The sequence below is a fragment of the Limulus polyphemus genome, unplaced genomic scaffold (assembly GCF_000517525.1).
Source record: "Limulus polyphemus unplaced genomic scaffold, Limulus_polyphemus-2.1.2 Scaffold980, whole genome shotgun sequence".
Lineage (NCBI taxonomy): Eukaryota > Metazoa > Arthropoda > Merostomata > Xiphosura > Limulidae > Limulus > Limulus polyphemus.
The window spans coordinates 112,606-132,150 of record NW_013666590.1 but is presented as its reverse complement, the minus strand read 5'-3'; positions in this window follow the sequence as shown (position 1 = coordinate 132,150).

Here is a 19,545-nt window from a genome sequence, read left to right as displayed (position 1 = left end):
AAAAACACGGGGGTGCTTAACTTTTTTCCAGGTGTATATTTCAAATAGAACTACCATATACCCACTATTCCTATACACCCACCCACACCCTATTCATCACCAGACATTACTAAAACACACCCTACATGTAATAACTGACCAGCTTAGAAATGCGTTTACTTTACTTCATTATTTATGTATCCTCAATTTTAAGAAAGACACAATGTACTTTTATATTTAGACAGAGTTTTCTGGATCAATTCATTAGGCTAGAACTGTTATTAAATAATATATATTCATGATGTCAGAAAAAACACATAGGTTCAAGAAATCTTTGTACGATATGATAAAAACCTTATAACCCGAGCACTTTCGAAAGGGAATGTTTGCCTCTGGAGAAGAAAGATCCACATTTTGAAAGCGCTCGGGTTATAGGGTTTTATCATCTCGAAAAAAATATCTATGAGTTTTGAGTCAGTTTTACTTCACCATCTAGTTGTTAGTTAAATAAGATTTAACACCTTCGTCATTTAACTGGAACAATTTATAAATATTTTTAAAATCTAATTGATGTTTCATATAATGTATTGAAATTAACTTTACTATTAGAATCTCTTTCGCCCCAGTGGTTCAACGGTAAGTGAGTGGGCTTAAAAACAGGGTTTTGACACTCGTGATAGATACAACACAGACAGGGTTTGATACCCGTGATAGTAACAACATAAACAGCTCATTGTGTATAATTGTGCTCAACAGCGAATAAATAAAAGAAAATTATTTTATTTTATTTTGAATTCGTTATTTCTAAATTGTTTTCTAACTCATACGTTACAAAAATTTGCAATACTAATGTTTTCAACCTAAAATAATTTAGTTTCATGAAATTTATTTGAGAAGATTAACATGAAATTTCTGAAGCTCCATCGTCGTTTTAATAAATGTTATATTTGTTTAGTTTCGCACAATAATGGATCAAGTAAGGAACACAAGCAATATCTTTACACGACACCGACATCCCCGTAGACCAAGAACGTTTCTCATTTCATCAAGATTTATTTTTTAAGGTGATATAAATGTTCAATATTTCCCACGAGTTATAAACATACATCAATAGATACACGGTTGAGTTAGACTTGTAACTAAATATAACAGTGAGCATGTCGGTAAAATCCAATTGAAAGTATTTTTTATTTGTTTGGTATTACCTGGTGGTCAAGTCACAGGTATTGAATCATATTGCTGTGTAAATCTCATTGGCCAATCGTCGACTACTTTGTTCTATTTCTTCCCACAAGTTAGTGCTTTAATGATATTTCGTTCAATACAAAAACACGTCAGTCGGTATAGGCAATGGAAGATTTATCTAAACGTATAGGGCTAGCCAATGGAAAGTTTATCTACACGTATAGAGCTGGGGAGTAGAAGGTTTATTTGAACGTATAGGGCTAGCCAATGGAATGTTTATATAAACGTATAAGGCTAGGCAATGGAAGGTTTATCTAAACATATAAGGTTAGGCAATAGAAAGTTTATCTAAACATATAGGGTTAGGGAGTAGAAGATTTATCTGAACGTATATGGCTAGCCAATGGAATGTTTATCTAAACGTATAAGGCTGGCCAATGGAAGGTTTATCTAAACATATAGGGCTAGGCAATATAAAGTTTATCTAAACATATAGGGCTAGGTAGTAGAAAGTTTATCTAAACATACAGGGCTAGGCAATAAAAGGTTTATCTAAACGTATAGGGCTAGGGAGTAGAAGGTTTACCTAAACATATAGGGTTAGGGAGTAGAAGATTTATCTGAACGTATATGGCTAGCCAATGGAATGTTTATCTAAACGTATAAGGCTGGCCAATGGAAGGTTTAGATAAACATATAGGGCTAGGCAATATGAAGTTTATCTAAACATATAGGGCTAGGTAGTAGAAAGTTTATCTAAACATATAGGGCTGGGCAATAAAAGGTTTATCTAAACGTATAGGGCTAGGGAGTAGAAGGTTTACCTAAACGTATAGGGTTAGGGAGTAGAAGGTTTATCTAAACGTATAGGGGTAGCCAATGGAATGTTTATCTAAACGTATAGGGGTAGCCAATGGAATGTTTACCTGAACGTATAAGACTAGAAAGTAGAAGGTTTATCTAAAGGTATAGGGTTAGGCAGTGGAAGGTGAAAGTTTACCTGAACGTATATGCGTGTATGCGATATGAGGATTTCAAAGCTACGGCTTAAACACCGAAAGCTGGTGAAACATTGGAAATAAGAAAGCCTAAAATTTATGATGAAATTTATATAGGCCGAGGATGATTTTTCTCACATTCATCTTAATTTGCACATTTCAGATTCGAAACCAAAGACGTATAAAATTTTAGATCTATCATTTGTCTGTCACAGATTATAGTCTTAGAATCTTTTGTTTCAATAACATAACTAGAAAGTTGGATCAGTCGATGAGAAACCCCTCTGAAATCCAAAATTTACTGAAGGATATTTAAAAATCTTCACAAGATGGTTTCCATGGTGTTTGCCATTCATAAACCTCAAATAACTCCAAAAACTTAGAAAAGCACAGGTAAAATGATGTCAGAAAATAAAAATTGTATTGAAGATGAGTTGAAGAATGCGGTTTGGTCAAATGAATCAAGGTTTATACGTTACCCTTCAAGTGGATTTGTTTAATGAATAAAGGATTATACGTTACCATTCAATTAGATATGTTTAATGAATCATGGTTTATACGTTACCCTTCAAGTGGATATGTCTAATGAATCATGGTTTATACGTTACCCTTCAAGTGGATTTGTTTAATGAATAAAGGATTATACGTTACCATTCAATTAGATATGTTTAATGAATCATGGTTTATACGTTACCATTAAAGTGGATATGTCTAATGAATCAAGTTTTATACGTTACCCTTCAAGTGGATATGTTTAACGAATCATGGTTTATACGTTATCCTTCAAGTAGATATGTTTAATGAATCATGGTTTATACGTTATCCTTCAAGTAGATATGTTTAATGAATCATGGTTTATACGTTACCCTTCAAGTGGATATGTTTAATGAATCATGGTTTACACGTTACCCTTCAAGTGGATATGTTTAACGAATCAAGGTTTATACGTTACCCTTCAAGTGTATTTGTTTAATGAATCATGGTTTACACGTTACCCTTCAAGTGTATTTGTTTAATGAATCATGGTTTACACGTTACCCTTCAAGTGGATATGTTTATACTTGGAGCAAGCCAAAAATGCCTTACAATACTGAATATCTTATGTTGTCAGTTAAGTATGACGAAGGCTCGGTGATGTTGTTGGATGATTTTTATTGGAATAGTTTTGACATGATCTTATTGAATGGTAAAGTAACAGAAGATTATTATTAAACCTAGCTTCAGACCAAGTTTGCTTTATGATTACCAATTTATTTCCAGTAAAACAATGTTGGTATAGTGAAAGGAAAAAGGCATTTTGCCTGATCACCACACTCACTGGTTTCAAATGTTATTGAACCTCTATGGTCAGTTATTAATAGCCCCTTAGTGACACATTGTATGTTTGTGGGCTTACAACGCTAAAAACAGGGTTTCAATACCCGTGGTTGAAAGAGCACAGATAGACCATTGAGTAGTTGTGTGCTTAACAGCAAACAAATAGTTAATAAGATAATTTTGTAAGCAGTTTTCCATAACCAACACCACTTTAACATTAAAGGAAGCGACAGTATATCCTTGTATTATTTCACATCGTTTTGAATGTTCGGTCATGAAGGACCAACTCTATATTTACAAATAAAATATCGAAATTATCTTCTGTTCTTCCTTAAACTTAGTTAACTTCAAAAGACCAGCATTCATTCGGGTATTTCTATGATACCACAGTTAACTAGTACTTACATTAAAACAATGTGCAGATTAATCAATTACAAAAACAAGAACAAACATTTAATTACGTTTAATTACCCATAACAATATTTGCTGCAAATAGCCAAGACAAGGAATCGTTTGGAGAGTTTCATCTTTGCCATGTAAGAACAATACCCAAACTCTAAATAAGCCAAGACAGGTACTCGTTTTGAGTGTTTTTAATCTTTGCTATCTAAGAACAATACGTTAACCCAAGGTAAGCCTGGACACGGAATCGTTTTGAGAGTTTTTAATTTTTGCTATGTAAGAACAATATTCTAACACTGACTAAGCTAAGAATGGAACTCGTTTTGAGTGTTTTTCATCTTTGCTATGTAAGAACAATATGCTAACCCTGAGTAAACCTAAACAGGGACTCGTTTTGAGTGTTTTTAATCTTTGCTATCTAAGAACAATACGTTAACCCAAGGTAAGCCTGGACACGGAATCGTTTTGAGAGTTTTTAATTTTTGCTATGTACGAACAATATTCTAACACTGACTAAGCTAAGGATGGAACTCGTTTTGAGTGTTTTTCATCTTTGCTATGTAAGAACAATATCCTAACCCTGAGTAAACCTAAACAGGGACTCGTTTTGAGTGTTTTTAATCTTTGCCATGTAAGAACAATACTCTATCCCTAAAAAAGCCAAGATGGAAACTCGATTTGAATCTTTTGTATGTAATAACAATATACTAACACTGAATAAGCCAAGACAGGGACTTGTGTTCAGTGTTTTTAATCTTTGCTATTTAAGAAAAATATGCTACAACTGAATGAGACAAGAAAGGGGCTAGTACTGAAAGTTTTTAAACTATGAAATTTAAGAACAATATGGTAATCCTGAGTAACTTAACTCAAACGGGGACTCGTTTTGAGTGTTTTTATCTTTGGTATGTAAGAACAATATGCTAACAATGAGTAAGCCATGACATGGACTCGTTTTGAGGGTTTTAAATATTTCCTATTTACGAACAATATGCTAATAGAGTGTGAGACAAGACATGGACTCGTTTTGAGTATTTTTAATCTTTGCTATACAAGAAAAACATGCAAACAATGAGTAACCCAAGATAGCGCCTCGTGTTCAGTATTTTTAATTTTTGCTATTTAAGAACAATAGACTAACACTGAGTAACCCAAGACGCGACTCGTTTTTAATCTTTGTTATGTTGGAACAATATGCTAACCCTGAGTAAGCCAAAACTGAGACTCGTTTTGAGTGTTTTTATCTTTGTCATGTAAGAACAATACGCTAACCCTAAGAAAGCCAAGATGGAAACTCGATTTGAATCTTTTTTAATCTTTGGTATGTAATAAAAATGTACTAACACTGAGTAAGCCAAGACAGGGACTCGTGTTCAGTGTTTTTACTCTTTGCTATGTATGACCAATACGCTAACAATGAGTAAAACAAGACAGGGATTCGTGTTCAGTGTTATTAATCTTTACTAAAAAAAGAAAAATATCCTAACACTGAGTAAGCCAAAACAGAGACTCGTTTTTAGTGTTTTTGATATATGATATGTAAGAACAATATGCTAACACTGAATGAGCGAAGACAGAGACTTCTTTTGAGTGTTTCTAATCTTTGCTATGTAAGAAGTATACGCTAACCCTGTAAAAACCAATACAGGGGTTTGTCTTGAGTGTTTTTAATCTTTGCTATTTAAGAACATTATGCTAACATTGAGTGAGCCAAAAAAGGGACTCGTTTTGCGTGTTTTTACTATTTTCTATGTAAGAACAATATGCTAACACTGAGTGAGCCAAGACAGGTGCTCTTTTAGAGTGTTTTATCTTTGCTATATAAGAACAATATGCTTTCCTTGAGTATGTCAAGTCAGGGACTAGTTTTCAGTGTTTATATATTTGCTATGTAAGAACAATATGCTAACACTGAGTAATTCAAGACGGGGTTTCATTTTGAGGGTTTCTAATCTTTGCTATGTAAGAACAATATTCCTTCCTTGGGTAAGCTAAGTCAGTGAATCGTTTTGAATGTTTGTATCTTTGATATGTGAGAAGAATATGATTTCCTTGAGTAAGCCAGGTCAGGGGCATCTTGTTGAGTGTTTTTAATCTTTGTCACGTAAGAACAATATGCTAAATCCGTGCAAGACAAGACAACAAGGTAAAAGAGACTCGTTTTGAGTGTTTATATCTTTGCCATGTAAAAGCAATTTGCTAACACTGAGTAAGCTAAGACAGGGACTCATTTTGAGTTTTTTTGTCTTTGCTATGGAAGAACAACATGCTAACAGGGAGTAAGCCAAGACACAGAATCGTTTTGAGTGTTTTTAATATTTGCTGTGTAAGAACAATATGCTAACTGAGTGAGCCAAGAAAGGGACTCATTTTGAGTGTTTTTATTCTTTGCTATTTAAGAATAATATGCTAACACCCAGTAAGCCGAAAGAGGTACTCGAGTTCAGTATTTATAATCTTTGCTATGTAAGAACAATATGCTAACACTGAGTAAGCCGAAAGAGGTACTCATTTGGAGTGTTTTTGATCTTTATTATTTAAAAACAATATGCTAACTTAAGTAAACCAAGACATTGGCTCGATTTGTGTGTTAACTTTGCTGTGTAAGAACAATATTTTAATACTGAGTAAGCCAAGACTGAATCTCGTTTTGAGTGTTTTTAATCTTCGACATGTAAGAACAATATGTTAACACTGAGAAACCAAAAACAGGGACTCGTTTTGGTTGTTTTTAATCTCTGCTATGTTAAAATAATATGCTTTTCCTGAGTAAGCCGAGACAGGGAATCATTTTGAGTGTTTTTAATCTTTGATATACAAGAACGCTATGCTATCCCTGAGTAAGCCAAGACAGGGACTAGTTTTGAGTGTTTTTAATCTTTACTATATAAGAACAATATACCGTATTTTTCTGAATATAAGACTCACTGGTGTATAAGACACATCCTTATTTTGAAGATAAAGTTTTTTGGGAAAAAAAAGCTACAATGGTATTTGAAAGATTTTTATTGAACAAAAATTCAATTTGACACTTTAAAGATTAATATATATTGTTCTAAACACGAAAGAAAAAAAACTACTATTGTTATAAATAACATATTCAATTGAACTAAAATATGCATGACTATTTAAATATATTTACACATGGCTTGTGTATAGCGTATATACACATATATATTATTCATGCCTTCGGTGTATACGACGCAAGCAGATTTTGACATCAAATTTTGGGGTAAAAAAGTGCATCTTATACACCGAAAAATACCGTACTAACCCTGAGTAAGCCAAGACAGGGACTCGTTTTGAGTGTTTTTATCTTTGCTATGTAAGAACAATATGCTAATACGTAGTAAACCGAGACAGGGACTCGATTTGAGTGTTTTTAATCTTTACTGTGTAAGAACAATATGCTAATACTGAGTGAGCCATGACTGGGACTCTTTTTTGGGTGTTTTTTTCTTTAAATTATCATCTTTAAATAACAATATATTAAAAAATGTGTTTATATAAACTTGCAATACTAATCACAATTATTATATAATAAACTTTAGGAGTGTATATAATAATCATTTTGATAGAAGGACGTCAATAACTCAATCAACTTATTATTTTTAATAAAGAAAGTACTGCCTAAAAGTGTAAAAACAATATAATTATTGCGAATTTCTGTATCACTTAAGGATAGAATTAGTAGGTAAATGAAATTGTCGTTAAACTCATGAATAAGACTTTGTTAACAAAATGAAAGAATTTTATAATACTTATTGAACAGAGCATTAAACAGAAAAACGTTTTTTTTTCTTTCATTATTTTTAGAACAGATTTGTTTGCTACATTACATGTCGTCTCTTATTTAACGATATACTTTTTCTGATTTCGCTCTACAATTCAGGATTATCTTGATTCTATTTCAAGACCTCCTGCAGAGTCACATAACACAATTAACCTCATTATTCACGAGCATCAATGAACTTTACTGTTACTCTGATCTTATAGTAGGAAAAAAAATTATATTATTTTCGTTAATAGAAGACATCCACAAACAAAGAATGATTATTACCAATCAAGTGGTTTCAGGTATTGCCAGTAATTTTATCTAAACATTTAATCCAGTTACATAATATCTGCATGTGGGTTTGGTATCACCAGTAATTTTATCCACACATGTAATCCAGTTACATAATATCTAGATGTAGGTTTTGGTATTTCCAGTAATTTTATCTAAAAATTTAATCCAGTTACATAATATCTGCATGTAGGTTTTAGTATTGCCAGTAATTTTATACACACATGTAATCCAGGTACATAATATCTGCATGTAGGTTATGGTATTACCAGTAATTTTATCCACACGTGTAATCCAGTTACATAATATCTACATGTAGGTTTTGGTATTACCAGTAATTTTATCTGAAAATGTAATCCAGTTACATAATATCTGCATGTTGGTTTTTATATTGACTGTAATTTCATCCAAGGAAGTAATCCAGTTTCATAATATCTGCATGTAGGTTTTCGTACTGCTAGTCATTTTATCCAAACTATTAATTGAGTTACAAAATCTCTGTATGTAGGTTTTCGTACAGCTAGTCATTTTATCCAAACTACTAATTGAGTTAAATAATACCCACATGTAAGTTTCGGTTTTTCCAATAATTTTGACCATGCTTCTTATCCAGTTACAAGATATCTGAATGTAGGTTTTAGTATTCCAAACAAGTATTCCAGTTATATAATATTTGAATGTATGTTTGAGTATTCCAAACAAGTATTCTAGTTATATAATATATGCATAAAGAGTTTCGTATTGGCAATAATTTTATTCAAGTTTGTAATCCAGTTACATGATATGTAGCCTTTCGTATTGATATACTTACGCTAGCAATACGGTTACCTAATATTTCGATGTTGGTTTTAATATTCCCAGTAATTTTATCCAAACATGTAATCGAGTTACATAATATCTGCATGAAGGTTTTGGTATTACCAGTAATTGTATACAAGCTAGTAATCCAATTTGGGTCAAATTTGAACAGTTTTTGCTGAATAACTTTGCACGTGTTGCATATACTTAGACCAAATTTGACACCTAATTTTAGGTTTTAAAAATCTAGAAGTGTACACAATTGAAAAAACAATCCATAAAAGTTAAATATGTTTTTCGATCAAATAAATTTTCCGTTCTTTTGGTGCGAAAAAAATAGGAAAAAAACTCAATCAAAATTGGAGTCGTTATATCCCAGGTCTTTCTTAATGGATTGGTATATGAGACTAGTAGAGTACATCCACTAAAATATGTGAGTCCAAGTTACAGAAGGTGGAAAATCGCTAAACTGTTACACCTGTTCATAACACACAGTGTGACCTGCAGGTTGTTTTGGCCGCACGACGCGCTACTACGTGTCTTGATTACGAAGTGATAGTTTATTTGACCTAAAAATGTCATTGTTTTTAAGTGAAATAAATTTCGATAAACTACAATTGATTTTTTCTACACCATCAGGTTTTCCTTCTTCTCAACACACAAAAGGAAGGTGAAGTCAATATGTTTAATTCAGCCAACGTTTTACTGATACATAAAGCAGTAATAAACCATCTGTAAGATCAAACAGCTATCCTCTTTATCTTATTAAATCGTAAATTCAGGAATAATAAATAACCTAAATGTATCTTTTTACCAAGCACAAAGTAATTAAAACACGAAAATATAAATCAACTGGTGATATTATTTCATGTTTTATACACAAGTTTTCGTCATTGAATAACCTGATGCTAGCGAGTCACGATTCAAATAAACCACAGTAGTGATGAAACTGTGTACAGTTCTGGCCAACACCGTTGTCGTATACATACATAGAGTATTTGTTGAGTAAATGTCCAAGTAGTAACAGAGAAGGTAGCATATGATCGGACAAACGTGTAAAAGTTGTTATTCTGGTCTCTATAAGCTGTTTTGACCATTTGTTCGCCAAAACACAGATACACACCTATTTTTCTTATAAACGTATGTATTTTGGTACAATATTTTTCGAAACAGATTAACGCTTTGTTTAGACAATTTCCCTGTACTTTGTGTACAGTCATGCCTCGTCATGTGCCAGAAGTTATAGGGCGTTAAATTGTTCGATTGTCCAGAAATGGTATGAAGCAAACGTTCATTGCCAAAACTGTAGGTTATCCCCAGTGTACTATATCCAGAATTCTGAAACGTCATCAGCCTACTGGAAACGTTGTTTCAGGAAAGTATACTTTAGACGACGATACGTTGCTGCCACAGATGACTATGTTTTGCTCAGGTTAACACATTAAGGTCGAAAGAAGTATTGCAACACCTTGTGGTAGGAATGGCATGAACACATTCATTCTAGGGTATCCAGAAGAACAGTGAACAGAAGTCTGACCAAACAAGATTATTTCACAAGAAGGGTAATCTGTAAACGCATATAAACCAGAATTCACCTTCGTAACTGTGTTACTTGAGCAAGACATCATGCCAATTTACACTTAGGACACTGGCGACATGTCATCTTTTGAGATGAATCATGTTTCTGGCTTGTCATAGCTGATGGTAGGATTCAAGTTCGTCGTTTTACTGGAGAACAGATGAGGGTAAACTGTCTTTACCACAGGAGGTGGTGCAGTAAATGTTTGGGCAGCTATTCATCATAGTAAAAAAAACTGTTCTTCATATTCTCTAAGGAAACGACAATGCATCTCCTTTGGGCATTGCATGGAGACGATATGCATGTCATATGCTAAGGCAAGGTTTGACAATAACTTTGTGTTCCAGGATGACAATATCACTGCCCGAAGGACACGTATTCTACAGGACTACCTCGACCACGGGGACGTTACAAGATTGCCATGACCAGCAAAGTCTCCATATTGTAATCCCATTGAGATCAATTGGGCAGAACTAAGCAGGAAAATCTCTAGCCACGACCCTAAATCAGCTACTGTAACTTAGTTGCAGCACATTCTAGTGACAAGTTGGGATGAAATCATAATGGATTACATCAATAACCTCATCGACAGCATGCCACGTCGCCTTACAGAGGTTAACAGAGTACGAGAAGAACCAACCAAGTACTGAATGTTTAATAGGAACTTATATAAGGTTACAGATGATATTTATAATACTTTTATGTTATATCGTGTCATATATATGTTTTGTTGTGATAGGTGAAATTCTCAATTACACATTTTTCTATAGGTGTCTAACAAAATGTTTTGCTATTCTAATAAATCGTTAAAGACGCCCATAGAACTTAATAATTAAATATGTAGATGTCTAATACAACATTTATTTCTCAGTTTTACAGTGCTAAGTGTAATTGTATACCATCTTAATAATAATGATCTTATTTGTTACAAAATATGCAAACATGTAGCCAAGACCGTATTTCGGTCATAAAGCTTAAAATATCCTAACGAATGTGTAAAACACTACTCCTTTTTATATATACATATAATGAATTGATATATCAAGCCATACAGTTGTAGAGCTGTAAACGTGCTAATTTGACTTGTATATATAGATTACTTGTGTATTCACATTTACATGTTTACTAAGGTATACCCAAGTAAGAGAGTCTCGTTTTGTTTTACTTAGATAAGTGAATTATTAAGTACTAATATTATAAAAAACATTTTAAACCAGCTATTTTTTCTAATTAGTTTTGCATTTTCATATATAATCCTTATTCATATTTTGTTTTAGTTGATATTTGTGTAATTTCCTATAATTTTCTTCTTTGTTTTTTGTAATTCCTCTTATTCCTTTTTTCTTCTAAATCTTTTGATTTCTATATGCATCCCCTTGGTAACTCATTAGTAAGTTTGTTGACTTAAAATGCTAAATTTCGATCCATGCAGGGGGCACCGTTTTACACTTAAAACAAACATGTTTCACAAATCTCTTGGTCTTCATATTCTATTTTTAACGCCATCGAAAATCACTAAAACGTTCTTTTAGAAAATCATTCTAAAATTCCTAATTTTGTGAAGATGAATATCCAAGATGTCACTGAAGATTACCAGATTTATTACGTGATATCACTGAAAATATTTATTCATATTCATTACCAGTTCAGTTCTAAAGGTCTAACTATATAAACCACTTGGGTAATAAAATTTCTATAATCGTTGTTCAGCTATTTGATGCACGACAACTTTCAAAAACACATGGTTGAATCTTTGAAAACCTTAGTAGTTGTCCCTGCACTTCACCGGCAAACGGATGCCGCCTCATGGTGATTGGCTGCCTTAGGGAGAGAGGAAGGAGAGAACAATAAAATATGGAGACATCATAGTTCCAAACGTAGCCACCATAGATCGCGTCGTTATGGATGCGTTGCTAAGCCACCATGACTCATACAATACATGTCTCAACATGAATATAATTAAACATTAATTTGATAGTTAATAAAATCATTTATAATTAAATCATCATAAAAAGGACGCTTTACACTAATTCATTTATAATTAATTCATCCGAAAAAGGATATAACATTTCCTTTTCATTTAATTAGCCCTAGAAGCCCAAGAAAATAAATAAAACTTACTCAATCAAGTTATTAAAGATTTTCGATACTGTTACCTATCTGCTTGTTTGTTTGTTTTTGTTAGAAATTCTTTCCGATGATCTTCAGTGATACAAGTCCTTTCTTGATTAAACCAGTTTATTATTCCTCGATACAAATTTTTAGTACACAGAAGTCCCACAATCAGTACGTTTCTCGTCACTTTAAATTTAATAACTTTATAATACATGCTATAAATCACAGTGATTCACAATCTCGATAATTTCGCTCTCGACGAATCCAAAACACACACTTTATGGATCACTAGCTCGAAACTAACAGAATCATAAATTACACGGAACTCAAAGTAACTATTGCTCTCTCTTCATTCATCACTGCTGGGCCCTGCATGGCCAGGTGGTTAAGGTGCTTGACTTGCAATCTGAGGGTCGCGGGTTCGAATCCCCGTCATATCAAACATGCTCGCCCTTTCAGTCGGTAAAAGAGTAGCCCAAGAGTTGGTGGTGGGTGGTGATGACTATCTGCCTTCTCTCTAGTCTTACACTGCTAAATTAGGGACGGCTAGCACAGATAGCCCTCGTGTGTAGCTTTGCGCGAAATTCAAAACAAACAAACTAATTTGATTTTATACAACAAAATAATTTACACAGGTTGCTATATCTTACACGAGTTTTCACAAAGACATATATACATACTTAATTACCATTATTTTAACAACTGTCCGTAGGATTTTAACAAATATACTGTCACAGTACTTCTTCAAGTCATCGACGTCTAGATTTATTTATGTTAGAATCATTATTTTACATATTTTAACATCTTTACTAAAAATAGTAAATGAATGACTTACTACTTATACGTCCATTTTCTATATAGGCATAGACTACTGGCAAACGTACTCAAATCTTGTGAAAGTATGGGATACATAACTTCTTTCAATGTTCTGTTCGATACTTAATGTTTTGCTCTTAAAAACCACATATATTATGACCAATAATCGCCCTACAACTAAATGTAATAAATGAACGACTTACTGATTACTATTATTTAAAATACCAGAACATTCAGACTGTCTAATGCTAAGACACTAATAGGAAATCACATGCAAACAATCTGGACACAGACTTTTAAGAATTATAAAGGTCAGACAAAAACAATGTGGACACTGTCGTCAAAGCGTTAGAAGGCTGTCACGTGGTCACACATACAGTGTGAGGCTATAAGATATTTCAATTTAACCAGTCCATGACCTTTGTTTATTAGTGACATTGAAAAGAACGTTACATGTTCCTTTCTACATCTTTCAAAACTTTATGTACAGTTAACCTTAGTTGTTTTTCAAATACACAAAAGAACATTATAATTCTTCGATTATTTCACTTTATAGATAAGTTACAAAACAGTATTCGGTTATTATATATCAAACTCACGTTTCGTCATAATGCCCGAAAAACTGTCAGAATGTTTCAGTCCACTTAGAATATAACAAAAGTTCTATTCTACTTAAATATGTGACAACTACAACATATTTACTGGAAACTTTTATTAAATAGAAGTTAATTATAACAAACACACTGTCGCTATCTATGTATTCATAAAATACTTAAAATAGATGGTTCACTGAACAAAAGGGTAAATATATAGTGACGCATATCAGTTAAATCCAATTTTTGTATTTAATTAAGCTGTACATTACTGAAATTTAATTATCAATGATAAAACATCAGTTATAGCATACCGTGCTCGACAAACAGCAAATGGTCAGACTGTATCAGTCGGCTTAGAACAAAATAAAAGAACGATTCTACAAAATGACAGACAAACCAGCTATTTTGTTATCATATTTCATAATAATCAAAAGCGTTGGAAGATATATAATTCTTAAAAAATAATTAAACAATAATTAATGGCGATGTTTACTGTAAATATAAAAAGTGAGAAACTTTTCATCCATAGAGGCAATACGTGCAATAACAACTTTCTCTTTTCTCATAATGTGATGGTCTTAAAAAGGACCTTTAAATATTCATACATTTAAACAAAATCGTTAACGTCAAAAGAAAAACTGGCCTTATCTTCATGATCTTTATCCGCATTTGAAATATTATAGATTATGCCTATTTTGGATATTACCAATGGCCCTGTGAAGTAGTAATTGTGGGATATTTAAATGTTCAATCATATGACAACGTAAATAAAATATTAAATGTGGAATATTTAAATGTTCAATCATATGACTACGTGAATAAGATAGTAACTGTGGAATTTTTAAATGTTCAATCATATGACTACGTAAATAAATTAATAAGTGTGGAATATTTAAATATTCAATCATATGACTACGTAAATAAAATAGTAACTGTGGGATATTTAAATGTTCAATCTTATTACAACATAAATAAAATACTAACTGTGGAATATTTAAATGTTTAATCTTACTACTACGTAAATAAGATAGTAATTTGGATTTTTTAAATGTTCAATCATATGACTACATAGATAAAATAGTAACTGTGGGATATTTAAATGTTCATCATATGACTACGTAAATATAATAGTAACTGTGGGATATATAAATGTTCAATTATATGACTACGTAAATAAGATATTAACTGTGGAATTTTTAAATGTTCAATCATATAACTATGTAGATAAAATAGTAACTGTGGGATATTTAAATGTTCAATCACATGACTCCGTAAATAAATAGTAACTGTGGAATATTTAAATGTTCAATCACATGACTCCGTAAATAAATAGTAACTGTGGAATATTTAAATGTTCAATCATATGACTACATAAATAAAGTAGTTACTGTGGAATATTTAAATGTTCACTTATATGACTACGTAAATAAAATAGTAACTGTGGAATATTTAAATGTTCAATCATATGACTACTTAAATAAAATAGTAACTGTGGAATATTTAAATGTTCAATAATATAACTACGTAAATAAGATAGTAACTGTGGGATATTTAGATGTTCAATCATATGACTACATAAATAAAGTAGTTACTGTGGAATATTTAAATGTTCCCTCATATGACTACGTAAATAAGATAGTAACTGTGGAATATTTAAATGTTCAATCACATGACTCCGTAAATAAATAGTAACTGTGGAATATTTACGTGTTCACTCATAAGACTACGTAAATAAGATAGTAACTGGGGAATATTTAAATGTTCAATCACATGATTCCGTAAATAAATAGTAACTGTAGAATATTTAAATGTTCATTCATATAACTACATAATTAAAATAGTAACTGTGGAATTTTTAAATGTTCAATCATATGACTACGTAAATAAAATAGTAATTGTGGAATTTTTAAATGTTCAATCATATGACTACGTAAATGAAATAGTATTTGTGAAATATTTAAATGTTCAATCATATGACTACGTAAACAAAATAGTATTTGTGAAATATTTATATGTTCAATCACATGACTACAAAAATAAAATAGTATGTTTGAAATATTTAAATGTTTATTCATATGACTATGTAAATAGAATAGTAACTGCGAAATATTGAAATGTTCAATCATATGACTACATAAATAAAATAGTATGTTTGAAATATTTAAATGTTTAATCATATGACTATGTAAATAGAATAGTAACTGTGAAATATTTAAATGTTCAATCATATGACTACATAAATAAAATAGTAACTGTGAAATATTTAAATGTTCAATCATATGACTACATAAATAAAATAGTAACTGTGGGATATTTAAATGTTCAGTCATATGACTACGTAAATAAAATACATCTCCATGAACAAAAGAAATAGGACACTCACCAAAATTATTTCTTCGGAGTATCCCTTATACTCCACATAATCCTTTATCTTATTTGTATACATTTCTAAGCGCCTACCTTTGTGTGAAAATCAAGGTTTCTCGTATTGCCATTCTTTTTTCTACATGTTAAATATTCTGTGAAACTTGAAACATTAATTTACACTAGCTCATATTAATTAGCTTTAGTCAAGAAATTAAGATTTTTTTAATAAAAATTAAGTCTAATATTTTAAAGGTTTGTTTTCTGCTGTTATTCCTCACTGATCAATCTGATGGTCATTGTTACCAAAACTGTGGTTTTATTTCTACCATTACTCAGATGGCGAGATTAATATTCAGACGTACTTTCTAAAGATATGCCTCTGTTGGTGAAATCACAAAGCCATATTTAAACAGAATAAAGACACAAATAGGCATAGGAAAAACAAGAGGGACTTGACAGATATGAAGGTCGTATTTAAACAGAATAAAGACACAAATAGGCATAGGAAGAACAAGAGGGACTTGACAGATATGAAGGCCATATTTAAACAGAATAAAGGCATAAATAGGCATAGGAAGAACAAGAGGGACTTGACAGATATAAAGGCCATATTTAAACAGAATAAAGGCATAAATAGGCATAGGAAGAACAAGAGGGACTTGACAAGCTATGTTTTTAGCTACTTACTCGTGATCATAGTGTGTGTGACAGCTTATTAGCTTGCTTTGTAAATTTCATATTTTTGTTTATAATCTTGACAATACCTAGAGATATTCCCAGCTTCATCACAATAGTTGTTTTGAATCATAAGGTTCTCTTTCCGAAACCTTCATTTTACGCATGACGACGTCGCTTCGGATAGATTTGGTATGTAAACTTCGAGCCTAAATGCTCTGTTGTGTAATATTTCCTGCTTCCATTGGGGTAGAAGAAGTTCACAAATAATCCTGGTAAACAGTAGAATTGTTTTTAATGTAATAAGTAAAATGTAGTGTAAAATAACACGTAGATTTTCTAAACCTATCAAACCTAATTTTCCATGTTTACTTTAAGCTAATATTATCTGTACTATTGTTCTTGAAAGGTAAAATCAATATCAAGTATGAACTGTATGAGCAAGCTCACGTACAAAAATTTCACTTCATACCATTTAAAACAGCAGAATTCATAAACTGAATCTCTGAAAGTAACTCGTATTTCATCTCCACTAATACATTCAAAACGATAACATATATATTAACATCCACACGACAACACTGTCCTCTACCTTCTAATATCAGATTTCTAGGTAACGTTTGTGAAGATTTGAGAGAGTACCTCGTTTAATCAAGATAATCCCTTAAGTTGTTTCACGTCTTCTTCAAGCACACATGCTCTGTCCCTTTATTATATTAAGTGGTCTCATCAGAGTTATTACTGAATTTGTGTAGAGAGCTGAAACGACTGAATCCAAATTAAATGTAATAGTGTAAGTAACGAATGGAAATGGAAACAACTATAAATAACCTGAAGGTTGCATATTAATATCTGATCTGTCAAACCCCATCGTAATGAAACAGTTAGCTATGCTATTATCTTTAAGTGTTTATCGATCTAAAATGAATTTAAATCCGTGGGTCTTCCATATAAATAAAGAATCAATGAAAATACATTACCACCTATTCCTAAAAGATAATCGAAAGTGAGCAACAGAAGTAAGTAAAAATAAACCAAACCAGAGTCATAAACCTCTCTTACTCTCTGTTGAGATAGGGTAACGTTTTTAGCACGTAACATTCGTTTTTCTCATTGAAACATTTTTAAATTGTTTAAATATTGAAAGCAAAATTATACGAGCGAGAAATGAAACAGTATTTTGCCCATATAATGGTACATATGTATACATGAAAACAGAAAATATACAATATCATGAACCATGGTAGTGGTTCATAATATGGATCGCCCATTTGTTGTTATTGTTATCATTGTTGCCGTTCTGCCAGTCTATAGCAAAAACGGGAGCGGGTATTGCAATCAGTCCTCGATAATATTATAAACTGGTCATTGCGCATTGCGTAGGGCACTTTTTAAATTATATTTAAATCATAATCAGTTATATTAAATCATAATTCCAGTGTAAACGATGTTATCATTACCCCTTGATGTTTGTTTTCTTATAATATCTGGTGTTCCTTTAAGAACCTTACGTACAGGTTGAAACAGGAATTACCAGCCAATGATAGATGAACATTAGATGACTGTAACATGTAGATACTCAATTCTATGTACACCATACATCTGGTGTTTTTAAGGAGCCAACCCTTATATTATGTATGAAGTGAAGGAGTAAAAACAAACAAACAATAGACATAATATTAAATTTTATTACACACATTCGTAGAACAATTACTTTGAAATACACGAAGGTTTATTTAAAGCTATGTTTTAGACGTATATGTTTTATTTGAAAAGGCTGCTTTTCTACTGGTAGAATTGTATACACGCTAAGTGGGGCTTGTGTCTTAATCTAGCCATATATATGCCCATTGCTACGCATTTTATATAGAGGATTTAGTTTTAAAGAAACTATAAATGTTCATTATATTTTCAAACAAATCTCTATGACAATCTCCAGCTGCACCTTAACATTTTTCATCTCGAACTAATGCAGTAAAATAGTCAATAGCTACAGTAAATCATCATGCACCGTATCAGCTGGTCTCCAACAACAGATATCTTTAAGTCGTAGTTTAAAAGATAGCATCGAATCGGCAATCACATTCGAATTATAGCCCACACTGTCTGATAGCGAATTTTAAAGACCTTAAAGATAAAGTAGTCACCGTTAAAGTTGAGTATAAGGCGTGGCAAAACTCGTGAAAGTAGGAGCTAGGGATTCTAGGTGAAAGTGAGGAAGACATTTTTTGGCTATATGTCTTATTTACAAAATAATTAGTTTCAGATAAAGTATACATCCGCGACAGTTCACCAGAGTTTAGGGTCATCACACGACCCAAACTCTATCAGAAATGGGAGAGGTATATTACTATAATCCACTCATAATTGTTAATTAACATGTTTTCGACTTGGTTGAGTGAGCAGAATGTCACTCTGAGAAGAAATCTGGATAACTACAAGAAAACCATGTCTGGCCTTATTATGGTTAGCAGAAAGGAGGAAGAGATAGGGGAAATATAACAACTATAAGAAATGCTTATTTGTATACATGCGCTGATATATTATGACACATTTTCTTATACTTGCATCAAATAAATATGCATGCATCTATAAAACGTGAAAAATTCATATGGCTATATATATATATATATATATATATATATATATATA